The sequence below is a fragment of the Cygnus atratus genome, chromosome 6 (genome assembly GCF_013377495.2).
Source record: "Cygnus atratus isolate AKBS03 ecotype Queensland, Australia chromosome 6, CAtr_DNAZoo_HiC_assembly, whole genome shotgun sequence".
NCBI lineage: Eukaryota > Metazoa > Chordata > Aves > Anseriformes > Anatidae > Cygnus > Cygnus atratus.
In genome coordinates this window covers 5,094,747-5,121,507 of record NC_066367.1, presented here as the reverse complement: position 1 = coordinate 5,121,507, position 26,761 = coordinate 5,094,747, and the positions used below count along the sequence as shown (strand labels likewise).

The window sequence follows — 26,761 nt, the reverse complement described above, 5'->3', positions numbered from 1 at the left end:
ACAGGATTTCAAACTGCAGTCAGCTCACAACCTGACCATTTAAACTGGTTTTGCTATTGAAGTCTGGTGAACCTGGTGAAACTGGTGAATCCAGTAAAATGAGATTTTTTAAGAATCTATTTGGTACAAGTTTTGGAACTACAAGCAGTTATTCAATTGTGAGTAAGAGGTACAATCTGTCGAATCAGCCACAATATACCTTAAAATGACCTGGAACTTTTGCTGTTATTGTTCTAATTCCATATTTGAACAGTATCTATAACAGTGGGAAGCTTCTATGTATTTACAGAAGTTGACGGATCAATCACATATGCCACTACACAATAATATCAATCAAGTCTATATGTAATTCCTCTTGTCCATCCTGAGTGAGTGATTCCCCTTACTGGACTGCATTGAAATAGCTCTCTGTTGAGATCTCTCCAGTCAGGTCACTGTGTTTCTGGTTAGATACTAGTTTCACACGTGTCAGTAACGCTAATTTTTTTTAATTTAAAAAAAAAAAAATCTATCAAAAGAAAAAGTCTCTACCTCAAGAAGAAGGGAAGTACTTGATTAAAACTGCAAAAAACATAGCATGTTGAATGTTCAGTATCACACTGTTTCAAAGCTACTCAATCAAGAGAAGACTATGCCAAACATGAACTATTTTGCACAGTATAATACTGAAAACTGATGATGCAATACTAATAAATTGTGTGTCACAGGTCCTGTGACACCAGTCTAGACAGGAGACCCCATACAAACTCATTAGGTAAGAGCTACTTTAGATGACTGCTATATATCAAGTTATTCATTGGTAATGCCATTTATTCCTTTCCTTAGTAGGGAAACGACTTCAGCTAATACACAGGGTTCAAAACATCTTTTACGTGTAAGAGTTTCATGGCACACCAACAAAAATGCAAAAAATAAAAAAGATCCTTTGCAAGATTGCCTGTCTCAGGAGGCAGGAAATGGAACATATAATGCCTTTCAGAAGAGTTTTCCATTTTGGCTTAATCTTTTCAAAATGAAGAATAAACATCTGGGATGCTGACCAGCCAAAATCACTTAAGCATATGCCTAATTCTAAACACATGAGTAATAACACAGCAATAAGGAAGCATTTTTACAAAGCAGAAAAATATTTCTCAGGATGCTACATTAAATTGTACTTACTACTGCATTTTTGTCTCATTAGCAAGTTCAGACACGTTCCACTGGTTGGTAACTAGATGAATGATTCAACTGAAATTCCATCCATAATAGTCCTTTAGTAGGAATGAATTAATTTAATGCCAGGCAGTTCATGCAAAATATTTACTACCAGTGCTACCAGAGGAGAAGTCATATTGGAGGAGGTAGGAAACTGAGATTAAGATTTACTGAAGATTGACAATATAATGATGCTGTATCAATAACCAGAAAAATTAGTATTTATAGGTTGTTCATGAGGAGTACGTACTTCCCTTACTACAGCATAATTCAACACAGCTGTTCAGAGTACTCACAGAATTTGTATTTACAATATGTGGAAATTTGTATGGTTTCTGTGGAAAAATCCAAATTTTTTTTTTGTAAAATACTAGTTAGCTGAGGGACAAATTTTTAAATGACAACTCCCACTTAAATATTTAATTCATATAAACAGTTTTTTTAATAATCACTATGAAAGACAGTATAAATTAAAACCCACCATCATACTTTTGCACGTTTCTCTGAACCAAACCTACAAGTGGTATTTACTAATGAGATTTCCTTTTGATGCTTATTTTGTGAGGCTTTGTGATAATGCATCTTTTCATTAAACATCATCATGAAGCTGGATCAAGGGTTGAAGTCTCCCTCCACCTTCCCTGAATTAGTTCATTTTATTAAGAAAACATGCAGAGGAGGAGGATTTTTTATAAAGCTTGGGTGCCGTATGGAAAAGAAGATTAAAAATTACTCTATATTTCCCTTTGATCCTCTGCAATCTCTTTCCAGTACCATACAAATCTCCTCTAGATTCTGGCAGAAACTTGACAGCCTATTTGATTTTACAGCACGAGGGATAACAGGGGTCATAATTTTTGCTTCCTTACATTACAAGGTAACAAAACCTGCCCAAAGCCAAGATACAATAATACACACAGTCTGTTCTAATACAGTGGATAACTATTCTAATGTAAGCATATACATTTATTTCACGGAATAATGCTTGTAAAAGCAAGTTGCTATTGATTGCACCTATGTTTCAAGGATACTCTCAATACAAACTACTTGCAGTGATTCAAACAAACAAGTGATTTCCTCCTAACACTTATACTTAGGCAGAACAAAGATTTCCAACAGCCACCAGAGCACTCTGTTGGACCAAAGAAAAAATTAGAGTTTTACAAGGGTAGTCCAAATTCTTAATCCTAGTGGAAACCTGGATTTCTTTCCCCTGAGATAATGGTGAGTATGCCTTTTCTCCAAATGTGACATGAGGCGAGGAGGACAGGAGGCCAAGTGAATATGCACATGAACTCTGAATCAAGGTTATTGCAACCTGGTTGATTTTTTGATATTTCAGCTGCTTAAGAATTACCTAAGAAGAAAAAAAATGCTATTGGGTAAGGTGGTGATTGTCATTTACAACCAGAATATGTTAAGAGCAGGTTTTGCCATTCAATGATAATACACAACATAAGCAATTGTGAAGATTAAGTTTATCTTAACACTACAAGTGTTTCATGAGGATTTACAATCCATTGTTTTAATGGAAAACCATCACGCTGGCACTGTGTAAATAAAACATACACTGACCTCACACATGCCAGAAGCAGCTGTTCTATTGCTGTGCCTCCCATAAGTAAAAGATACATGGGAGAGATCAGAGAACATGTATTGTAATAGACCAAAACAAAAACAAAAAAATTTAATGACTTGGATTTGGGTCTATAATAACTGCTAATGAAAACTGTATCTGCCGCTAATCTGGTATTTGTGCTGCTGCTGTTTATGCCATGCATTAAGGAATACTTAGTACAGCTAATGACAAAGCAAAAATAAAACAATTAATTGAATTGTTTTGTAACTTGCGTATTTCAATTAATGATAACCAAAAAAGTTTTTAAAATGCAATATACCACTGAAGTCATGGTTTCTTTGCAAATAATAGGCAATCTCTTACTTAAAAAAAATAAATAAATAAAAAATTCTTTAAGCTGAATGACTTAGGAAAAACAGTAAAGAAAAATGCTGGCAAACTTTTGTAAGTCATTTAGTACTACCAAACTCAAACTATTCTATGCAAAAAACTTGTAAAAATTTTGCCAATGAACGATATTTCAAACACTTTGTTATTACAAACGCAATACTGTAAAATGGAGCTTCTCAGTAAGTATTCCATGACATTTTTATTGCTTTAAAAATATGAATGATATTAGTTATATAAGCACCGATGACTTGATGCAATTTTACACTAAAAGCAAAGGATAGCAGAGTTGCATTTTACTACTCAGAAGCATATTAAAAAAACAAACAAACCAAAACCAATTCATGTTTGACTGTAAGTAGCCTGTAGATTTTGCACAGGCTAAATGCCTAATCACATTATTTGTCTGGACTGCTGCTTTGTCATGCAGTATATCCAACATTCTGAAAAGCATGGTCTAGCTTGCAACTGACACTTCAGATTAGATCTGAACTCAGATCAGATCATGATGGGGGGGTGGGGGGAGGGTTGGAACTGAATGAACTTTAAAGTCCTCTCCAAACCAAACCATCCTATGATTCTATGAGTCCTGCAGAAGGGGACCAAGTAAACTTTATTTGCATATAAGCATAGGAATCTTGTAACTCTGCTGCTCTATCCACTTCATTTATCTGCTCCACAAAGTATAATGACGGATGATTTAGTCATGTGTCCCAAATAACAAACTTTCATCTCATTTTTATTCCCTTACTGATGAACCAACAAGAAAATATGTAGAGTGTGGATGGTTAATTAAACAGAAGCTTGAACAGGAGACAGACTCAGAATAGGCTTATATACTGAAAAGATAAGAAAAATGAAGTTTTCAGGACTTGTTCCCTGTATTATGTAAAATGATGCTCATTCAGGCAACAGCATTTTTAAAATTCAAGATTTTTCTTCATTTCTGTTAGTGTAGTGCGAAGTATGTAAGATGAGGTCGAATTTAACGAGAAACAAAACAAAGCAACCTTTGGAGTAATTAGTCATTCATAAGGAAAATATTTTGTAAACATTTGCACAAAAACATATACAATTTAATCATTCCCTTATCTTCTACTCTACCATAAGGTTTTCACCATCCAGTCCATTAGTTCATTCAGTGGTACTGGTCAGGATGCATTTTTCCAGGTTATGTCAAAATTTTAGAAGTAATGAAGAACACAGGCATTATCATGACTGACTCATTCTGTTGTTTAAAACAACTTGCTGGTTTTTGAACTGTGCTTTTTGGACACAAATTACAAGCAGGTGGGTAGGCCAGCTGGAAAGAAGGAAAAAATAAAGCAGAAAGTTGCAATTGCCCAAAGCATGAGACATTTAAAGATGAATCCCTAGGGAGTTTTTGCATGTATTTTTGGAAATAAAAATGTTCGTGCAAAGTTAGGTCCCCAGTAAACAGTATTTTTTTCCAAAAAAAATTTTTTTTTTGCTAAATATAGTTGATTTACTCTCAAAAGAAGATCCTTAGATTTTTTACAGAGAATATTCACATTCAACTTTCTTATCGAAATCTCTCAGCTATCAATCTTTTGCTTACCAGAGACAATAGGAAAATGATTAACCAATTATCTGTGTGAATAATGGGCTGCCAGTTCTTTCTGCTTATTGAATTAAGGGAATAATGAATTAAGTAATTTATTGAGGAAATACCTTGGCTGGGCATCAGGCATATCAAGGGGCATGTGCTTAATGCCAAATTGTAAAATAGTTTCTTGGTGATTGATTACTGCTTTTTGGTAAAAAGCATGAGACTTCACAGTGGTGAATTTAGTTACTTGCTAGTTAGTTTGAAGAAGCCTTTGTGAATATGGTGGTAGTTTTTATTGGGAGAAAAAATAAAGTCCTACAATTGTATTTCTTCCTTCATCAGTGTATACCAACCATGTCTTGAAAAATCACAGAAAGGCACTGCAGCTCTGCAGTACACAGCATGGAGGACAACCACCCTGGGACTCTCCTCCTAGCTTGCTGATGTACCTTTTTCCCTTTGTGCTAAGGTCTGCAAGTGTCTAGAAAAAAAAAAAAAAAAAAAAACTTTTATTTCAAAATGGACCTGAAAACAGTCTGCTCAGTGTAGCTTTCTCATAAGAAAAATGAAGCCCTGCTCTACTAGAATATATAAATCTAAGGTTAAGCAGGAGCGTAGGTTATTGAAGACAGAATAGGATGAAAATAGTAATTGTGATTTTACTCACTGTTTGATATATGCAGAGGTTCTCTGATGTACTTTGATTTTCCAAAAGAATTAAAAAAAAAAAAAAAAAAGCTGTTTTCTCAGATTTACTTTAAAAGATTGCTTAACAGTGACACAGCAAATATTCTGTATGCGTGGTATCTTTCAATCGCTGTAAAATAGTCACTTCTTCACTGAGTACATCTATTTTTGTAAAATACACATATGAAAAAACACACAAACTCCACTGTTACAGTGGCTACTTGTGAGAACATCTCTATTCCTCCAAAACAAGAGGAGTTTAAGTGGAACACTGAATATTTACCACCTCACAGGCATGGAGATACTCCAGCATCAAGAGTCTATCAAGAAAAAGACAACCTTTGTTTGACATGATCTATTTTCCTAGGATAAGCAACAGATAAACAAACTTTACTGTAATTTCAACAGTAAGAATATCAAGGGATGCTTAACTTCATACTAGAACTGAGTCACTTCTGACAAGCGAGAAGATGTGATGGAGGAAGAAATTATCTGATGGCTACGTCTTTACCTTCTCTTTGCACGGGTACTTTTTGTTGGTGGTGGTTTGGCTGGTCGGCTTGTTTTGATTTTATTATTTATTATTTTTTTTTAAAGTCTGAATTACAACCATCTAAATTCCTTGAAGGGTGGACAGTAAGTCAGGTCTTAAGATATTACACTGAGAAAACTTCCGTAAGAGATAGGCCTTAGCAGCCAATCAAAGAAACGGGAGAAAATAAGTAACTGAAAAGAAAAACAACTACACTGCATTGTATCTAAGCAACAGATAATTCACTATGCCATTATGTTAGAATTCTATTTTAAAATGAGCAACATCAATAAACCACAATGAACTCTGGTGTTCAGGTATTAAAGCCTTGCAGGGATAATACAAGGGCTTTTAATAACTGTGAATCAATTCAGGACTTCTGAATAACCAAACATTACTATGATTGATTTCAGCAAGATACAGTCATTTAAGTATGAGAACAAGCTATCCTAGCTGGTAATACCAAGTTTTACAAGACAAAATAAGCAAGAAAAATCAGAGAAGAAAATAAGCATTAATATCAGGGTAAGTGTAAAGTATAACAACAAAGGAATTAAGAAGTTAGCCTGTCAGTATTGTTTAATTCTGTGAAAGTACATCATGGATCTTCTTTGCATGAACAGGATTCAAAAGCAAGAACTGCACCATAGGCTTTCAAACAGCATGTGATATGAAAATTAAAGTCATTAATAACCAATTTTATTCAGAGAAAATGTGATGTAAATGGAAACAGTCTCCAGCAAAGAAAGTCAACCACCACCACGCAGAAGGTGAGCCCATGCACTGCTTTCTGCATGCCTAATGAGAAAGGCCAATCTGAAGGCCAAGGAGTTGAGTAACTCTTGTGCCCTAAAGGGTCTGAAGCAAACTAAAAGGAACATTCATAACACAGGCCTTGACAACTGCAGCAGAGCTTTACAGATTTTCTTTCAATGGAATAATAAGTTGTTCATTTCCACAAACTCCACAAGACTATACAAATATGTGCATTCTATTTCAGCAATAGACAGCAGAGAACTAGGCCCACATTCCCTAAATGCTTTTTCTTTTTTTCTTTAGACAAAGGACATCTGAACAGTGTGCTCACATCGCTGGCTATTTATGAAGAACCACATTCTTGACAAATGACCAAGCTAAAAGTTAATTTTCTTTAACCCTTTGCTGAATCCTTTACACACTTCTTAAAAATGTGTGCTGTGAACTTCAGTAAACATCACATTTATGAAGCCAAGTCTCACTGGTTGGTGCTGGTCACTGTTAATGAGAGCCAATTACTCAAATCAGTGTTGTAGCAGTTTCATTGTCTGCTATGAGTGAAGCAACATTTTTATACTATGACCAGAAAGAAATGTTTAAATTGCAAGAGACTTTATTATAGACAAACAAGTCTGTGATCAAACAACAAATAAAGAAACAACATTGCTTGCCTGAGAAATGGGAAGATACTGACAAATCCTGCTGACACAATGCATCAGCTTGCTATTTGGAAGTGCGATATCTTAAAATATTTCTGTGTCTCCTAGTAGCCTAAAAGCCATGATAAGTTCTACAAAGCAGCTAGTATTTTAATAGTCTCAGTAATACTGAGGCATCAAACCAGTAGCAGAACAGTCTACTTTCTGGCCAAGACTCCAACACTCATCTTCCTCAGGTTCCTGGACTACAGTACAGGGTTTATAACTTAGGTCAGATCCTACAGAGGCTCCCCAGTGGGACCTCTCCTTCTCCACCCACAGAAGCATCTGCTCTGAATAGGTACCAGAGTTTAATGAAAAGGAATACTTCTGGTTTCAGTTTAAAAAGTGTCATCATCTCGCTGGTGAATAATTGTCTTTTTTATTCTTGGTGCTGGAGTGACCATTTAGCTGCCCCATTGCCATGTGCCCTCAGCCGGAATGTCAGCTCTGTCAGACATTGGCACTCATCCCCTAAAAAAGCAATAGCTGCTAATTCTTCCTTTAAATTTCAGGAAATAATTTGTCTGCTTACCTACTTTTGTGTTTCTTCCTTTCTCCACTCTCTTCAATACATTTCTAAACCTGCATTTTTCTGACAGAAGCTCAAATAACACAACAGACCCTTTTATCCAACAAATAAAGTGAAATACAACAACAATAGCACAGAAGTAAAATATCTCTCAAAATAAATGATCTCGTTATATGATGCTGGAAGAACATGCACTACGACTACATGTACTACAAAGCATGAAGTTCTGCAGAGATGCTTCCTCATATCACCTGGCATGCATTTTGTTTATATTGAAAGATATAATCCTTTTTACAGTTTTAACAATTACCTATTGTTGACTATAGCATTTGACTGGGAGGAATGATTCCTTTTTTCTTCTTTTTATTATCCGTTAAAGATGAAGAGATGGCGAACGTCTGTTACAGTTTATCTTCCCCAAAATTTCTCTTAAAGCTGGCAATACACTAGAAAAACATATCCTATGGTTGAATTAGTGCCAATGGAAATCCAGATCCTCATAAGAAAATTTCAGAATAGCTAATAACATAGTACGTTTAACCAGTTTAACTACAGTTTATCAGAAAGCAACACCGACACTTCACCAGATGCAATGACAGAGAGCAACAGTATCATTTAACCATAGACTGAAAAGTAAAATTGAAACCGTTGGGGTAAGGAAACACTGGGTTAATAGTCAGATTATTTTTGAGGGGAGTTAAGCATATTTTTACATTTCAGTAATCCACCAAAAAGTCACGGAATTAGCACACAAAAACTTGAGCAAATGTGATGTTCATAAAACTTATGAATAACATAATAAATAACAAGCCTAGAATATTTGGAACTGGAATAAAGGTGCTTCTTTAGGAAACAAAAAGCATGGTAAAAACAAAGAATTTCTTCCAGCTTACATCCACAGAATGAACTTATTGGGTAAAATGTCTTATTATTTCATATAGCACTGCTGAAAATTTTCAGCTTGCAGACTTTTCACCTGCATTTCAGATTGGCATGTGGTTTTCTTATTAAAATGCAATTCACACTGCTAACTTCAGAATTTACCTGCAGTGTCACTGGACTTTGAAATTAACTCCAGAGCAAAATGATAAGCTTGAATTACTCACAAAAGCTCTTTTCACAATTCACCAGCATCAGCAGTAAAGTGAAAAACTCAGAACACCAGACCAAGTTGCTATTCAAACTGTAAAAAGCTGCAGAAGTCCCAAAGTTATTTAAAGCAAATAGATGACATCAATACACAGAAAATGCCAACAGCAACTGTCCTCATGAAAAATGAGGAGGCAGTAGAAAAAAATCCCCCCTGGAGTTTTATTCCTTTTTTTTATTCTCTCTTTTTTTTTTTTTTTTTATGAATAACCTCAGTGTGATAATCTCACACTTTCACTGCCATTGTTTTTACTAAAACAATGCTGTCATTGATGAGGTCACTTAATTTGCTATCCAGCAGTTATGTAGAGAGGTATGTAATAATACTGTAATGTCTGTCATCACTATCGTGGTTAAAGAAAATGATCAAAATAGAGGTGAAAACATCACAGAATTGTGTGAATTATCCTTGCTGATGGGCAAGGCCCCTGTAGTCATAAGCAGATGTCTCTACCAAGAGCAATCTGCCCAATCGTCAATCCCATCAGTTCCTGCGTGATAGAACTGAAACACTGGCTGTGCACCAAGGAAGCTAATAGGATTGCTCAACCCACATCTGAAAAAAGACTGAATTCTCAAACCCCATTAAAGTACAGCTTTCATATATGAAGCCTCAGATCTGGGCTATAAGCCAAGGTGTCTACTATGCCCTCCCACTGTTAAAAGGCTTTATGTATTCTTCTGTTGTTTGCCCAAAACCCCTGACATGACTAAATTCTGAAGAGAATATTTCCTCTGCTTTGCAATTGAACCATGCATTATAAACTTTATGTTCTCTTCAGTTCCCCAAGGAGAAATGTGCAGGCTTGCTTCATTCACTAATAGATGCCAAAGAATCCATGTTGACCATCTAATTTGACCTTTTCTGTAATTCTGACTACAGCTTTTTTTTAATCTTTTCACTAAATTCAGTTACTGGCCATATGATATTTAAGATACACATCTAATCTTGATTTAAGAACTTGAGATCATGAAGAATGTCCAATGTACTTTAACAAATACATCTTGTGGTTGACCGATGGGCCAAGGCCAACTGTATGAAGTTCAACAAGGCCAAGTGCCGGGTCCTGCACCTGGGGCGCAACAACCCCAAGCAGAGCTACAGGCTGGGAGATGAGCGGTTAGAAAGCTGCCTGGCAGAGAAGGACCTGGGAGTACTGGTTGACAGTCGGCTGAATATGAGCCAGCAGTGTGCTCAGGTGGCCAAGAAGGCCAACAGCATCCTGGCTTGTATAAGAAACAGTGTGGCCAGCAGGGCTAGGGAAGTGATTGTCCCCCTGTACTCGGCTCTGGTGAGGCCGCACCTTGAGTACTGTGTTCAGTTTTGGGTCCCTCACTACAAGAAGGACATGGAGGTGCTCGAGAGAGTCCAGAGAAGGGCAACAAAGCTGGTGAGGGGTCTGGAGAACAAGTCTTATGAGGAGAGGCTGAGGGAGCTGGGATTGTTCAGCCTGGAGAAGAGAAGGCTCAGGGGCGACCTTATCGCACTCTACAGGTACCTTAAAGGAGGCTGTAGCGAGGTGGGGGTTGGTCTGTTCTGCCACATGCCTGGTGACAGGATGAGGGGGAATGGGCTACAGTTGCGCCAGGGGAGGTTTAGGTTGGATATTCGGAAGAACTTCTTTACTGAAAGGGTTGTTAGGCATTGGAATGGGCTGCCCAGGGAAGTGGTTGAGTCACCATCCCTGGAGGTCTTTAAAAGACGTTTAGATGTAGCCCTTAGTGATATGGTTTAGTGGAGGACTTATTAGTGTTAGGTCAGAGGTTGGACTAAGTGATCTTGGAGGTCTCTTCCAACCTAGATGATTCTGTGATTCTCCTCATCACGTTAATCTTATTTTTCCAAAGAATGCACTACTGTTGGTTCCCAAAAAGGTAGCTATGCTATGAAGTCAGCTAAAAGAAACTTCTCCACCTATTCTAGATGGACAAAGTCCTTTGCAGATGACAACATAATTTTGATTGTTATTACAGCACAAATTCTATTTCATGTCTGATCATTTTTTGTTCATTTCCTCCCCAGCCAATGTCTAGCTAATAATGTAAGTTACCAGGAATATTGTGACTGCTACTATTAGTACTATCAGAAACGGAATCATTTTTCAAAATTTTCTACCAGAAATAGAAGGGAGAGCCAGGTAAATGTGCTACCTAAAAAAACAAACAAACAAACAAAAAAACCCCAACCAACTAACCAACCAACAAAAAAAAAAAAACGTAGCTAGGATTTTCTTCTGCATTTTCTACTTTTGCTAAAGTAAAAATCCCTCAGAAGTCAACTGCTCAAGTAACACTACAGCCTCAACCAGGTATTTAGGACTAATACTGTTCAGTCTAGTCCCAAATAATGTCTAAAGAACAGTTGTTTAGCTAGTTCTGTGATGGAGTGAATTGTTCTCTGTTATTAACTGGGTGATGCAGCTGACATCATGCACAATAAAACAGACTCACTACTACCTTTTTGACAGGCATTTTACCTGGATTGGAATAAAACATTAAAGAGTAATTTTACAAAGCAATTGTTGAAAGTGAAGAGAAAAACAGATTAATGCCTTTTGCAAGTTTCAGTTGGATGCAGATTCCACAGAACCACAGAAAAAAAACGACTATAGTAATTACAAAGTCATAGTGGTTATAGATTTCTCAGTACAAATCTTAAGTTATAAGATTACTATATTAGAAGATACTGATGCTATGTTTTGTAAACATTCTTATTCTTACTTCAGACATTACAGTATACCTCAGTACTCATACAGTTCAAGAAAACACAAAAAGGAAATAAAGCTCTTAAAAAAACTTAGAAACAATGTGAAAGAGAAAGATAAAAGCTCTATACAGTTGCTCTGTACCATAGCGTTATTAATGTTGTTCTTGGAAAAAAGTTCTCTCTCTTTAACCTTAAGTTCTCTCCCTGCAAGACTACTAAATCATGTACTACATACAGATTAATGACTACCTAAATCATCACCAGATATGGATATGGTAAGGAAAACATTCTTTAAACATGGATATGTTTTAGAAATGGATGTTATCTACCAAGAAACAGTTTTCAGTCAGAAATGTCAGACTATTAATACTTAACCTTTTCTTGGCAATATACCAATAGAATGCAATAACCAAATCTATGCAGAAAGCCAGAAAGTAAAGACAGATGCCAGAAGTGCCAGTATCTTAGCAATTGGGTCCTTAAATAAAGGGAGAAAATGGTCTCAGGCAAATGCTCCACTTACTAGTCTGCTTGACATTTCATCCATTTATTCTATCTTCAAAACATAGTATCAGCATCAACATGAGAGGTCTGGGGTTTCACCTGCCACAGCAGTAAGAACTTCTGAAATCCTGTAAAAAAAATAAAAATCATGAAGTAGGAAACAGCTCACTAATTCAGCAAGTGTCTGTAAAGTGTTGCTCCCTACATAACACAAAATAGAAAATTCTTTCTTTCAAATAAACACTTCATTATTTCAAAGGAATACATTTGTTGTCAGAAGTAGAAAATTATTGCTCTCTGGTATATATCATACTTGGTGTATGAAGATATAACAAGAGAGTTGAATACTTAAAGCTTTATCTTCCTTTAACATTATGTTTAGTGACAATCAAGCAGCCTTCTGAGTGAATTTACTGGAGAATGGAAATGGAGCAGTGCAGGTATAACTATAGAGATGGGAAGAATAGCAATGGTCAAAGCAAATAGGGCTAGCAAGACCAATACCTGCTGAGCCATCTTGTGGCAAAAGACTGGCTTCTGTTACAAGAAACTATCACAGAGTACCTTATGCATGACAGAAAGATACATGAGATGAATAATAGCAAAGAAAAGACTGCGATTGCTAAATGAACTGAAACAGAAGCTCAGGGCCAGTGCAGATCTCTAAAGAACTAAGAATCATTTTGCAACAAGAAGTCCTGTCTGCTTTGGACTAAGGTTAGGATAAGAAAAGACAAATTTAAGAGCCTCAGAATGGGCAAGAATAGGAGTTACTACAGATATTGAAGAACAGGAAAGCCCTGTCTCCTTCAAGCCCTGTCTGGCATGGTTATCTGTTGTGTCACAAATGCAAGTGGGTTCAGGTGAATGTGGAATGGAGCTGCTTTAAGCAACCTGAGGACTCACAGCATCTATTTCCTACGTTTCAGCTCAAGTTCAGCAGTTTCTGACACTGCCTCCTATATCTGCATAACAACTTTTTATATCTCTTCCCTTATCACAGCTTTTATGTGGTCCAAGCTTCTCCTACTGGAGAAGATAACATACAGGATATTCCTAAAGCTAATCGTGCCACTAAAGCTAATCATGCTTATAGCCAGGTGGGCTACAGGCCTCCCGTTTCTGATATATATACACATGTAGGCAAATGAAAAAAAAACAAACAAAAACAAACAAAAAAAGAATGATGCCTTCTCAAAAGTATTTCTGCCTGAAGTGCCAGAGTTGCATGCACTATCTTCATTTGACACTGAATGGATTGTGGGCATTATATTATTTTTCTTTGAGACAAAAACCAAGCATTTCTCTTAACCTCGTCTTACTTTCAAATCAGTTTTTTTTGCCCTCCTTTTATCTCTGAGGTTGTATTTGCATTCTTCTCCAACATGAAACAGTAAGTAAAAATCCTCTAGCAACCTTCTCTAAATTGCTCTCATTCAATGTGATTTCCTCATGCACTTGATTACTCCTCTCCTATCTAACTAGAATGAATATATCCTTCTGATGCGTTCTTTGAGGCACAGATCCCTTGTTTAATTTCATTTATTGCCCTTGTGTCCTGCCTGAGTGAGAGTAAGTAAAAGTGACTCTGTGTTCACAAAGTCAGGTAATAACTAGATCATGGAATATATGATATACATGATATACAACCAATGACCAATAGACATCACCTGGAATACTTCTTCCTTTTTCCCTATTCATCCTCACAATTTTTCGAAATGGTAGTATGACAGGATTCCATTCAGAAATATGGTGTCTGTTTCACTTGAGTTACAATACTTACTATCTTGAGTTAAGCACTAGTCTGCTTAACTGGCTCAGTCATTTAAGACACACAACTTGTCACATGGTATTTTTGTGAGTGAAAAAGGGTAATGTATTGCCCACGCCTGGAAGCCTCATGTATTTTTCTGAATACAAAGCAATTTCCATAAGGTGAAAGCTTACTCAGTAGCTAAGTTAAGAACAAACAACAAAAACAACAAAAAACACACACAAAAATCTTTTTCCTTTTGAACTCATTCCCATATTCAATTTATATATTGATTATTATCTTAAAGAAATGAGAGGAAAAGAAATGAAATTCTCTTTTCATTTTCTTAAGGTACACCATTCTTATTATATAGTTGATTAAAAAAAATTACTTTTGATCAATACTTGTCAACACAGATATTCAGCAAGGAATAACAGAATACGTGGAAGTATTGCAGATGATGAAAGAAGTAATTCTAAATTATTGCTTGAATCAAGTGGTACCGCAGCTAGTCTGTTATGTTTTTCCATATTGTCCACACAGAATTAGAACAAAAGCATGCTCCTGCAGCATGGGAATAATATACCATGCTAGTAAGAAAAAACAACTTTGCAGTACTCCTTCATGCATTACCTAGCCAAGTACAAGGTGTGCAGTATGAACCAAGGTTAAGTCAAATCCACTTAGCTGCACTTTCTAAAGATTCAGAGCACTTAAGCCTCACCAGCTGTAGCTCATGTCTTGTTTAAAGGTTACAGCAAGCTGCCCTTTCAACTCTTCCAATCCTAGACTAGAGCAGTAACTACAAATGCCAGAAGCATAGACTCAGAAAAGCCAGATGAGATGTATCAATTTGTTACTTGCCTTTCAGAGAGCACCCAGTGACACATGATCGTATTAGAAAGGAATGAAATATTCCCAATGCTTTCCTGTCCCTTCATCCAGTCTGTACTATGTCATGCACATGATGGACATGATGAGGTGGAGAAAGGAATTATTAAATAGCTTTTTATTGCTATTTGTCTCTCATGAGACCAAAATACAAATTACAGTTGAAATCTTTGGTTTAAATTAAGAGCTATGCTTCAGACAGGTTAATCAATGAAGAAATGAAAACTTTGGAAAGAGATACAATTACTAAAATTTTTACCAAGAATTAAATATCAGCCTATGGCCAACTGTAAACAGCATTTGGACAACTATGGAAAAACGTACTGAACACTTGGATTTTCCCCCATGTGCAGTACAAGTCTTATAGAGGAGACAACACAAGGTCTTGAGGAAGACTCCAATTTTAGTTTGTTATAACAGATCTCTTATATTTGCTTCAAGTACAGTAGTAGGCTCATAATTGAAATAGTTGAGAAACAAAAGTTCACCTTAAGACAGTAGGACTCTCCAGTTTTGAGTATGTCAGCAACCTGTTCTTTTACTTTCCACATTCACATTCCATGTAATGAACTGTCCAACAGCACTGGTCCACTTCTAAATGTTCTTTGTTTTCATTTTAAGCACAATAACAAACATGCATGCCATTAAATTAGGAACATAAGATAGTGACTTTCTCTTCAAAGCAGTTTGATAAGAAGTGCAATATGCAGACTAGAAGGTCTTTTCTTGATTTGTTTTCAGGTGTTTTATTTTTATTTATTTATTTTTTCCCCATATTGAGTGACCTTTGCTACTAATAATATCTGTCCAGAGGGGAAAAAAAAAAAAGTAATTTGCTCAATTCATAATTTGCTCAATTCTTTGTGTGTTGTTAAGCAGACAATGAACTTGCAGAACAGAATAAGGGATGACAAGTTGATGGCTGTATTCTCTGTTCAGATCTGTAGAAAAATCTGGTCAATAATAATTTTTCATTCACAAACACAAGCTAGAAAGCCCAATATTCAGTTGAATTGTTTTTACCTCAGATCTAGTAATGTATTTTAAGGCTTTGGTATGCATTTTGTATGGCTTACCCAAAATATCATTTTGACATATGATTAAAAAACAGTAAATCAAAACTTGATTCAACTATATAAAAATTCCAGGCAATGCATAAAATCTTAAAATAAAAATTTCTAAGCACTAACATACTAGTATGTAGTTTCTCAAAAAGTACCAAATTCATGGGTTCTTTGAATAGACATTCTCTTGAAGTCCTAAGCAACCTTAGTTCTCAGATGTTAATCAGTTAAAACAGCAATTATTGCACTGCTCTTGCCAAATGCCAACATAGGAACCACCCAATGTAAACATGAGACTGGCCCAAAAGTGTACTAGGTACTTTGAACTATCAGCCACATTTGCATAAGCAATTGTGTTTTTAATAATCAAAAACATGCTTCCAAAACTATATAATATACACCTATGAAAAGAGAAAAATGTTTCCACTGTGGAATATCTTCTATTTGCCTCCCAGCCCTCTGGTTACATAGAAAGGGGAAAAACTTGCAAAAATTACTCTATTTTTGAAAATTCCATCTCATTAAACATTTCTGTCATGCTCTCTGGTGGTACGATTTCATGCTAAATATTTGCTCACTAAAACACAGTACTATAACAGTTTATGTGACTTACAAATGAAAACTGAAAATATCTATTTGTAGCAGTAGCTGTAGGTTCATCAAAAATAGTTTCATTTTCCATAAATATGGGATCTATTTGTTAATCCTGGCCACAGATTTTAATATATTTCCTTTCAATACCTATAGGTGGTGCTGAAATACAATTGTAACTTTAAGAAGTAACAATCACAAAATAAATCTGTAACAAAGCTACCCAGGAAGACAGATGCCCTACTGGTTAAGGAGATCTGCTTCAGTGACATACAGCTGAATCAGAATTCAAATTCAAGTTCAGTTTTGGTGTTCTTCTCAGGCACTTACTACAGTTAATTTTCTTACATGGCCATGTCTTATAGCCCTGTTTCCACAACTTAAGGTGCAAAATATCAGCTTATTTTTTAATTGTTGTAAGAGCTCAATAACAAAATAAACAAATGAATAAATAAACTGAAAAACCTAGCTGTCATGAATATGGCATAAGTACAGAACGAACTGAACACAAACATGTTTCCCCAAGAACTTCCTTTTCAGGTTGCACATTTCATCCTGATAATTATAAATTTCACCATTTGGTATAAACTATGGCAATGCAGTAACTAAAAATAGCTCTCTGGGACATCAGCCCAGTTCACTGAAAAGAAGCAGGACTAACTAGCTTCTCTGCAAACATATAATGGAAAACAACAAAACCTTTTGCCAGGCATAATTAACATGTGGTAGCACGATAATCAACAGCAGATGAGTCCTTACTTTCTGCTTTCAAAGAAAAAAAAAAAAAAAAGAAAAAAAACACATATTTCCACACCACTGATTATTTATAGAAAGCAATTCTGAAGTGTTTGCAGTTATGAACATACTTCACGGTAAAAGTCATAGTTTGAGCCATTTCCTGTAATGCTAACACTTTACACATAATTTCCAAGCTCTATGCAACAAGAAAACAAGTTAGAGGAAGAAAATAAACACCTTTTATTAATAGCGCTAGGAATTTTGTTAATTTAAGTAGGGAAGAGTTTGTTAGCAAGAATTTGTAAATAATAAAATGCTTATAATGTTGGTGGATTTATTATATGCATATATACTATGTGCATACTCATGAACAAGGTTTTACATGTATCATGAAAATACAACATAAGACACAAAGAGGAAGGGACCCCTGGGTCCTTGAATCCTCACATTTGAAAAGTAGGCACAGAGCCAAAGTCAAAGCATTCAGAACACCAAGCTGCCTTCACCTCCTCCTGCAACAAACCACAAGCCGCAGATTTACCTTCCACCAATGCATCAAAAACCCAGGGCAAGAAATGCAAAAAACTACATTTAGCACTCAGTTAAGAAGAGAAAGAAATAATGACTGATATTTGTGTTTCTTAAAAGAAGAGGATTTTTTTTTAAGCTTTCCTTCAATTGATAAATTTAGTTACTTGCAGAAAAGAGTAGAACTCATACAAAAAGGATGACTTTGCACTGGAGTTTTTCTCCAGGGTATATACCACTCTTTCACTCAGCAAGTCCTTTTGACATAAAAATAAACCATGGTTTCTTTTTCCGCTCCACCACCAAATCCTAGATGTTAATCTCCTCCTTACATCTAGCATGAAAGTTTAAATAGAATGTAACATGATGAAAATGTAGTAAGATAGTGTTGTGGTTTAGCCCGGCTGGCAGCCAAACACCACACAGCCGTTCGCTCACCCTCCCCCCTCCCTCTCCGGGATGGGGGAGAGAAACGGGAAAGTGAAGCCTGTGAGTTGAGATAACGATTTTTTCTAAGCACTTTTAGCTTAGCACTAAGCTTAGCACTACTTACTTAGGTAGCACTGGGCATTTGCTACCATCCATGAATCAGTGTAGAGATAGAGAACTGGCCACTTTTCTCGTTCAGCAATATCTAAGGCCAGCTGAACGGCTTTCACTTCTGCAAACTGACTCGATTCACCTTCTCCCTCAGCAGCTTCTGCAACTCATCGTGTAGGACTCCATACAGCAGCTTTCCATCTCCGATGCTTTCCCACCATACGACAGGACCCATCAGTGAACAGGGCGTATTTCTTCTCATTTTCTGGTAGCTTGTTGTACAGTGGGGCTTCTTCAGCACGGACCACCTCCTCCTCTGCTGATATCCCAAAGTACTTGCCTTCTGGCCAGTCCATAATCACTTCCAGGATTCCTGGGCGACTGGGGTTTCCTATTCGAGCCCGCTGAGTAATCAGTGCAACCCACTTGCTCCATGTAGCATCAGTTGCATGATGTGTAGAGGGGACCCTTCCTTTGAACATCCAACCCAGTACCGGCAGTCGGGGTGCCAGGAGGAGCTGCGCTTCAGTACCGATCACTTCCGAAGCAGATCGAACTCCCTCATATGCTGCCAATATCTCCTTTTCGGTTGGAGTATAGCGGGCCTCAGATCCTCTGTATCCCCGACTCCAAAACCCCAGGGGTCGACCTCGAGTTTCCCCAGGTTCTTTCTGCCAGAGGCTCCAGGTGGGACCATTCTCCCCGGCTGCGGTGTAGAGCACATTCTTTACGTCTGGTCCTGTTCGGACTGGCCCAAGGGCTACTGCATGAACTATTTCCTGCTTAATTTGTTCAAAGGCTTGTCGTTGCTCAGGGCCCCATTCAAAAGCATTCTTCTTACGAGTTACTTGGTAGAGCGGGTTTACAATCAGACTGTAATTTGGAATATGCATTCTCCAAAACCCCACGACACCTAGGAAAGTTTGTGTTTCCTTTTTGCTAGTTGGTGGAGACATAGCTGTTATTTTGTTGATCACATCCATTGGGATTTGACGACGTCCATCTTGCCATTTTATTCCTAAAAACTGGATCTCTCGTGCAGGTCCTTTGACTTTATTTTGTTTTATGGCAAAACTGGCCTTCAGAAGGATTTGGACTATTTTCTTCCCTTTCTCGAAAACTTCCTCTGCCGTGTCACCCCACACAATGATGTCATCGATGTACTGCAGGTGTTCAGGAGCCTCCCCCTGCTCCAGCGCAGACTGGATCAGTCCATGGCAAATGGTAGGGCTATGTTTCCACCCCTGGGGCAGCCGATTCCAAGTATATTGGACTCCCCTCCAAGTGAAAGCAAACTGTGGCCTGCACTCTGCTGCTAGAGGGATGGAGAAAAATGCATTAGCAATATCAATTGTGGCACTTGGCTGCCTTTGATTCCAGTTCATACTGGAGTTCTAGCATGTCCGGCACTGCAGCACTCAGTGGTGGTGTGACTTCGTTCAGGCCACGATAGTCCACTGTTAGTCTCCACTCACCATTAGACTTTCGCACTGGCCATATGGGACTATTAAAAGGTGAATGGGTCTTGCTGATCACTCCTTGGCTCTCCAGTTGACAAATTAGCTCATGGATGGGAATCAGGGAGTCTCGGTTGGTGCGATATTGCCGCCGGTGCACAGTTGTGGTAGCGATTGGCACTTGCTGTTCTTCAACCCTCAGCAACCCCACAACAGAAGGGTCCTCTGAGAGACCGGGCAAGGTAGACAACTGTTTAATGTCCTCTGTCTCTAAGGCAGCTATGCCAAAAGCCCAGCGGAACCCTTTTGGGTCCTTGAAATATCCTCTTCTAAGATAGTCTATGCCAAGGATGCACGGAGCATCCAGGCCAGTCACAATACGGTGCTTTTGCCACTCATTTCCAGTTAGACTCACTTCAGCCTCCAATACAGTTAACTGCTGGGATCCCCCTGTCACGCCATAAATACAGATGGGCTCTGGCCCTTTACAGCTTGATGGCATTAGAGTACATTGTGCACCGGTGTCTACTAAAGCCTTATACTTCTGTGCGTCAGACGTGCCAGGCCATCGAATCCACACAGTCAGAGAACCCCTTTCTCCCGATTGTTTTCTTTTGCAACTCACGTACCCGTGCCTCTAGGGTCTAAGTAGATTTTCCATCCCATTTTCTCATGTCCTCTCCATGGTCACGTAGGTAAAACCACAGGGTGGCGCGGGGTGTGTACCCACCATATTGTCTTCTTTGCACGGATGCGCGTTTACCCCTAATAGCCGAGACGCTGGTTCGTACAGGTGGGGAAGAAAATACACTCTCTTTAAGTTGGTGGACCTCTTCAAAAAGTTTCTCCAAAGTATTCTCTTTTAGTTGGTGGCCACTGGTTCGTTCAGGTGGGGGGGAATATAAATTCTCTTTAAGTTGGTGGACCTCTTCAAAAAGTTTCTCCAAAGTATTCTCTTTTAGTTGGTGGCCACTGGTTTGTTCAGGTGGGGGGGAAGATAAATTCTCTTTAAGTTGGTGGAACTCTTCAGAGAGTTTCTCCACAGCCGAGACGCAGGCCTGTAGGGAAGAGGAGAGATTTCCTTCGTACTGCCGGAGTTGTTTAGCCATGTCACCCACTGTGGGATCTTCACCGTCTTTCCAGGTTAGTATTGCCAATGTGCTGGCCCATGATGATGGTGCATTCTGTACAAACTTCCGCCATATGGGTCGAGTACACTGGACTTCATCTGGATCTGTGGATGTTTGTGCGTCGTCTAGGTCCTTATAAATTACTTCCCGTACGGCTAATTCCCTCAGGTACTGGATTCCCTTCTCCATGGTGGTCCACTTGCCTGGTAGACATACAAGTTCTTCCTTGTAGGGATACCTTCCCTTCACAGCTAACAGGAGACGCCTCCAGAGGCTGGGAGATCGTGTTCCATCTCCAATTGCTTTGTCAATGCTTGCATCTCTAGCAAGGGATCCCAACCGCTTGGCTTCCCTGCCCTCTAATTCCACACCATTGGCTCCAGTGTCCCAGCACCGGAGCAGCCAGGTGACAAGCTGTTCACCTATACAACGACCAAAATCTTTTCGCACATCTCGTAGCTCACGCTGGTATAGGGTTCGGGTAGTTACTGTTGATTGTCTGACATCCTCATCCTTATCTTCATCCTCCTGCACACTTGATGGCCCAGCCTCGTCTTCTCCACGCCCAGACTTAGCAGAAGACTTTCTGCGTTCTAAACGACCTGAGTCTCTATGCCATTTTTTCACCTTTTCTACAGGGGCAACTTGCACTGCTACAGCTCGCCTCTCCGACCCAGCCACAGAGTCTGCCACAGGGGTTGGAATACCCTCTGCAGGGGCAACTTGCACTGCTACAGTTCGTTTCTCCGACCCAGCCACAGGGTCTGCCACAGGGGTTGGAGTACCCTCTGCAGGGGCAACTTGCACTGCTACAGTTCGTTTCTCTGACCCAGCCACAGGAGTGGGAACGGCTGCGGGAGCTGGAACGGCTGTGGGTGCCGGGACGGCTGCGGGAGCTGGAGCTGGAACGGCTGTGGGAGCTGGAACGGCTGCGGGAGCTGGAACGGCTGCGGGAGCTGGAACGGCTGCGGGAGCTGGAACGGCTGCGGGAGCTGGAACGGCTGCGGGAGCTGGAACGGCTGCGGGAGCTGGAGCTGGAACGGCTGCGGGAGCCGGAACCGGGACGGCTGCGGGAGCTGGAGCTGGAACAGCTGCGGGAGCTGGAGCTGGAACGGCTGCGGGAGCTGTCACTAGGTTGATAGTAGCATCAATTGCAGCTCGATAGGCACAGGCCAGACCCCAGCACGCCACAGTGATTTGTGTCACTTCGGAACTGCCGGAGTCATGACACCTTTTTTTCAAGCATTCTACCAGTTTTTTAGGATTTTGCAGTTGTTCAGGGGTGAACGTCCAAAACACTGGAGGTGCCCACTGCCCTAGAAACCTGCCCATATCCTCCCACACTCCCTGCCACTCGCAACTATCCCGCCTCAAGACAGATCTCCGGATGAGATTCCTAAGTAGTTGTTTAACCTTAAACAAAACCTGAAGCGCATTCAGGAGACATAACAACAAGAACATGCTGGTCTGAGTATCCCAAGGATATTCAACATCTTGGAGAGCTACCGTAACTAGCTCGGGGGATAAGAGGGTGGTGAAGGAGGAAGGGAGAGTGAACAGGTAGGAGAAAATATCTTCCCCTGTCCCCTCCAGAGATTGGCTCCCTGATGAAAAAAGGCAATAGGTGTAATTGCTAATAGTTTCTGAGATATGGTTTCCGAAGTATAGAGTCGACGACAGTGCTGAGTACAAATACCAGGTTAGAGTCATGACCAGATATCTCATCATTTCATAAGCCATCGTTACACCACACAGTACCATAACAATCTTGAACCAGGGCCCGGAAAGGATAAACAGCACGACAGGGAGCACATACAGAAAGTAACTTGCTATAAAACTCAATTTGGGAAACAGGTACAGCAGACCTGAGATGAAAGCAATCAACATTGTGACTAGCAACTATTAAGCAGGTCGAATACTTATACCAATTTTAGCTTAACACACTCAGGTCAAATCTGTCGATATCTCAACCCTTCGTGCCCCACGTTGGGCGCCAAATTGACTGTTGTGGTTTAGCCCGGCTGGCAGCCAAACACCACGCAGCCATTCGCTCACCCTCCCCCCTCCCTCTCCGGGATGGGGGAGAGAAACGGGAAAGTGAAGCCTGTGAGTTGAGATAACGACAGTTTATTAAGACAGGAAAAACAATAATAATAATAATAATAGTAATAATGTGTACAAAATAAGTGATGCACAATGCAATTGCTCACCACCCGTTGACCGATGCCCAGCCTATCCCCGAGCAGCCGGCCCCCCACCCCGGCTAGCCACCCCTATATATTGTTCAGCATGACGTCAGATGGTATGGAATACCCCTTTGGCCAGTTTGGGTCAGCTGTCCTGGGTCTGTCCCCTCCCAGCTCCTGCTGCACCCCCAGCCTGCTCGCTAGCAGGACAGAGCGAGAAGCTGAAAAGTCCTTGGCTTGGTGTAAGCATTGCTCTACAACAATTAAAACATCAGCATGTTATTAGCGCTCTTCTCATCCTAATCCAAAACATAACACCCTGCCAGCTACTAGGAGGAAAATTAACTCTGTCCTACCTGAAACCAGGACAGATAGCATATTAAGACAGGTTTAAAATGAAATTGGAATTCCAGAGAGACCAGGCCATGGTTTCAGAGCTAATGCAGCCTCTTGCTACAAACATGAGGGGACAAACTCCAGGCCTAATTTTCAAATAAAAAAGTAAGCGAGTATTATTAAATTTGGAAAGGTCATTGTACTGCACATAAGTAGAAAACCTGCACAGGATGAACAACTCAGCCACATCCTTTGGCAAATTATCAGTTATATTCACCCACTTCTCTTTATAAATCATTTTGTATTAGAGGGAATGCTGAATATTCACTTCTTCCCCTGAGAATGGAGTTTCCTCACATTAAATGAACTGCAAGAATCCTATTGTGGAATTTCTTCCCATGCACATACAGAGCAAGTTCCTTCATTGGCTTTTTTAGCATATCCACAGCATGAGATGCAAGGCTTAAAGGTAATATAAACTAATGATAACTTGTTCCTTTTTCCCTACACAAATGCATTCCCTAATGTTTCCCTGAACCTGGTGTCACATTTCAATGGCAAAAAGATTACAGATTGGTAGCAGCTGAGACAAGTGCTTGAGGAAAAACAAGAGAAAAGAGGTAAAGCTGACTAACAACTGATTATACCTAGACAAACTTCTATAAAGCCAGAGGCAAGCCTAAAACTTAGACAGCTTAAAGCTGCAAAAACATGGACTTCCTTGTAGCAAAAACAGTTCTAAGTACACTATTGTTCTAACAACACAGAGTAGGTAGCACTAATCAGACGCGTGTTAGTTAACGTATATAATTGTTCTTAATTATGCCTCTATTAGTTTGATTATACAGGGAGTGTCAAAGGTACCGCAAATGTATCATTAGATTAAATAGAGAAGCATTATTTGGCAACATTTTGATTAACTGAAGTTCTTGGGACAGGACTTAAACTCAGGTTGTACACAAGCATTACTAATGTACGCTGTGGAATGGATCTATCATTCCACATGCAGACAGCGATGCATCAGAACAGTAGACATTCGTAATGACCTATTTTATATATAAAGCTCACAACTGAATATTTTCACTAAAATCAGAACAAAACCAAAACCTAAAAGTCAATTCCAAGCCTCAATGACTCAAAAGCTCTACAATTTGGAATATTACTATGACTGACATGGGAGAAATATTCCAGTGAATGACTTACCATTTGTTCACATAAATCTCATCTACAAGATGAGAAATTTTGCACACACATATTAAGCATTTCCATAAAAGAAGTATTTGCATTTATTGAATTTCTGTGTATCTATTTCACATAAACTAAAAGCTTCATAATGACCATTTCATTTTATGTTCAGTAACTTTCCAGGTTTCTCATTTTAGAGGTTTAATACATTACCCACACAGTGGTCGGTATTGTTATACACTACTTGCATAGGGTATAGAACTCGATATGTACAGTTTTTGGAGAGCTGTAGAATGCAGCAATTTTGCAATTGAATGGTGAGAACCCCTCAAGAGCTAGGAAATATTACTGTAGTTTGTGCAGCTTTATCTCTACTTGCATCAACCTGAATTTAGGTCATATTTCTCATATTCCCACCTTTTCTCCCTGTAATTTTAGGTATATTTAAATAGCATATTTTAACAGTGTAGAAAAAAAGGCAAGTTTGGCTATCCATAAGACAGCTGTATGAAAATGTCAGCAACTTCAGCATAAAGGTGTCTGGCTCCTTTATTAGGACAGAAATTAATGAAAACCAATGTTTATTTATACAGGTTGGAAATGTGGTTCAATAACGCGTTTTATCATTTTGACATATAAGACAACTCTAAACTGACAGCTACATGTTCCAAATATGCCTTAAGTCTAATGCAAAAACTGGCCCTGTTTTAGTATAATATCTACAAAAAAGCCTATTTGGTTTCATGAACTATTTAAGTGGCCAAGACAAACACCACACATTAGTGTGTTTCCAGTAATCTGCCAGAGCTATGTATCTCCCAGGGTTCAAAAACACATTTTCAGAGACCCAGAGGAAGCTAAGTTAACCTCATAACTGTCTTACTTAACTGTCTATAAATCATCCTTTTTCTGACTTGACTCCCCTTTCAAATATCACTCCTCATATGACTGACTACTCCTCATTCGGCCCATTCTGTGTGTCCTACTTATCTTTGACGGGGAGTCCCTTTTTTGCATTTTTCTATGTATAGGGGGGGGGAGAAAACATCTGGAGAATATATAGCTATTCATCTGAGCAGTTAAGGAGAAACAAGAAAATAACTACAACCAGATTTGAGTCATCAGCTCTGAAGTGGAAATTTATCTAATCTCCCACTGATTTTCCAATTATAGAAGAACTAGTGTTCTAATTTGTCAAGTTCTCACTGCAAGACAGCTCAGATACAATACTTCATTCACTACCTTCTTTTTCAATGTCCCCTGAAGCTGCTTGGCACTGAAGAGAATTGAAAAAAAAAAATTTATTCCTACTGTATGCTATACAGTATATGCATATATGTATGCTATCGGTCCGAATCTAGCCTTCGGCTCTTGCCTATCTCACATGGTGAAAAACAAAATCAAGATCACAGCTCTGTTGACACGGTTTCAAAGCTTCTTAGGACCAACTAGACATTGGTGCTGGGAAACCAGCACTGCAGCAGTGTTACAGCCATGCCTGTGTCAAGCCATTGCTCCAGACCCTGGCCGACAGACTGACTTGCCTTGACCTAAAATCCACCCCATCATTGCGGAACTTGTCTTGTGATCCCTGGGCTGTGTCTGACCCTGGTTACTCTCTCTAGACCTAATCCCAACCCTGTCTTGCTCACTCCCCAGGTTGATCTCAGACCTGCCTTATCATGACAAACTTGCCTGTGTATATGGATCCTTAACCACCCCTGGGTGCCATCCCCAGGACCTCTGTCCTTGCCTCACTCATACTGTGGGACTGTACCCTTTGTACCCAGTGGGACTGCTCCTGCCTGCCTGAAACAACCTCTCTGATGAAACAACCTGCTTTTTCTGCTCCCTGACAGTTTTTATTACTATTATTATTAAATATATATATATATTTTTATATATATATATTTTTTTTTAGGGAATGTCACATTTCACAGCTAAGATGCATGTTTCAGTCTAAATGCCCTCTGTCTCCAGAAGATGAATGACCTGCTCTCTGCCTGCCCCCTACCTTTCTTCTTTTGTTCCCAGCCATCACATCTTTCTGTCACACCAGCTCAG

At 39.0% G+C, this 26,761-nt stretch overlaps 1 protein-coding gene across 6 annotated transcripts in view; it reads right to left on the bottom strand.

Annotated features, from left to right (window-relative positions):
* Window positions 1-26,761, bottom strand: part of TFPI (tissue factor pathway inhibitor) — a 213,076-nt gene that overhangs the window by 50,443 nt on the left and 135,872 nt on the right. For 4 of the 6 annotated variants that reach the window (XM_050711583.1, XM_050711585.1, XM_050711582.1 and 1 more), the window contains exon 3: window positions 12,318-12,426. The gene's annotated coding sequence lies outside the window, so the exon portion shown is untranslated. Of the gene's footprint in view, window positions 1-5,400; window positions 5,439-8,248; window positions 8,390-12,317; window positions 12,427-26,761 lie in introns of those variants that run through there. The other 2 variants (XM_035569296.2, XM_050711581.1) reach the window with 2 other exon arrangements.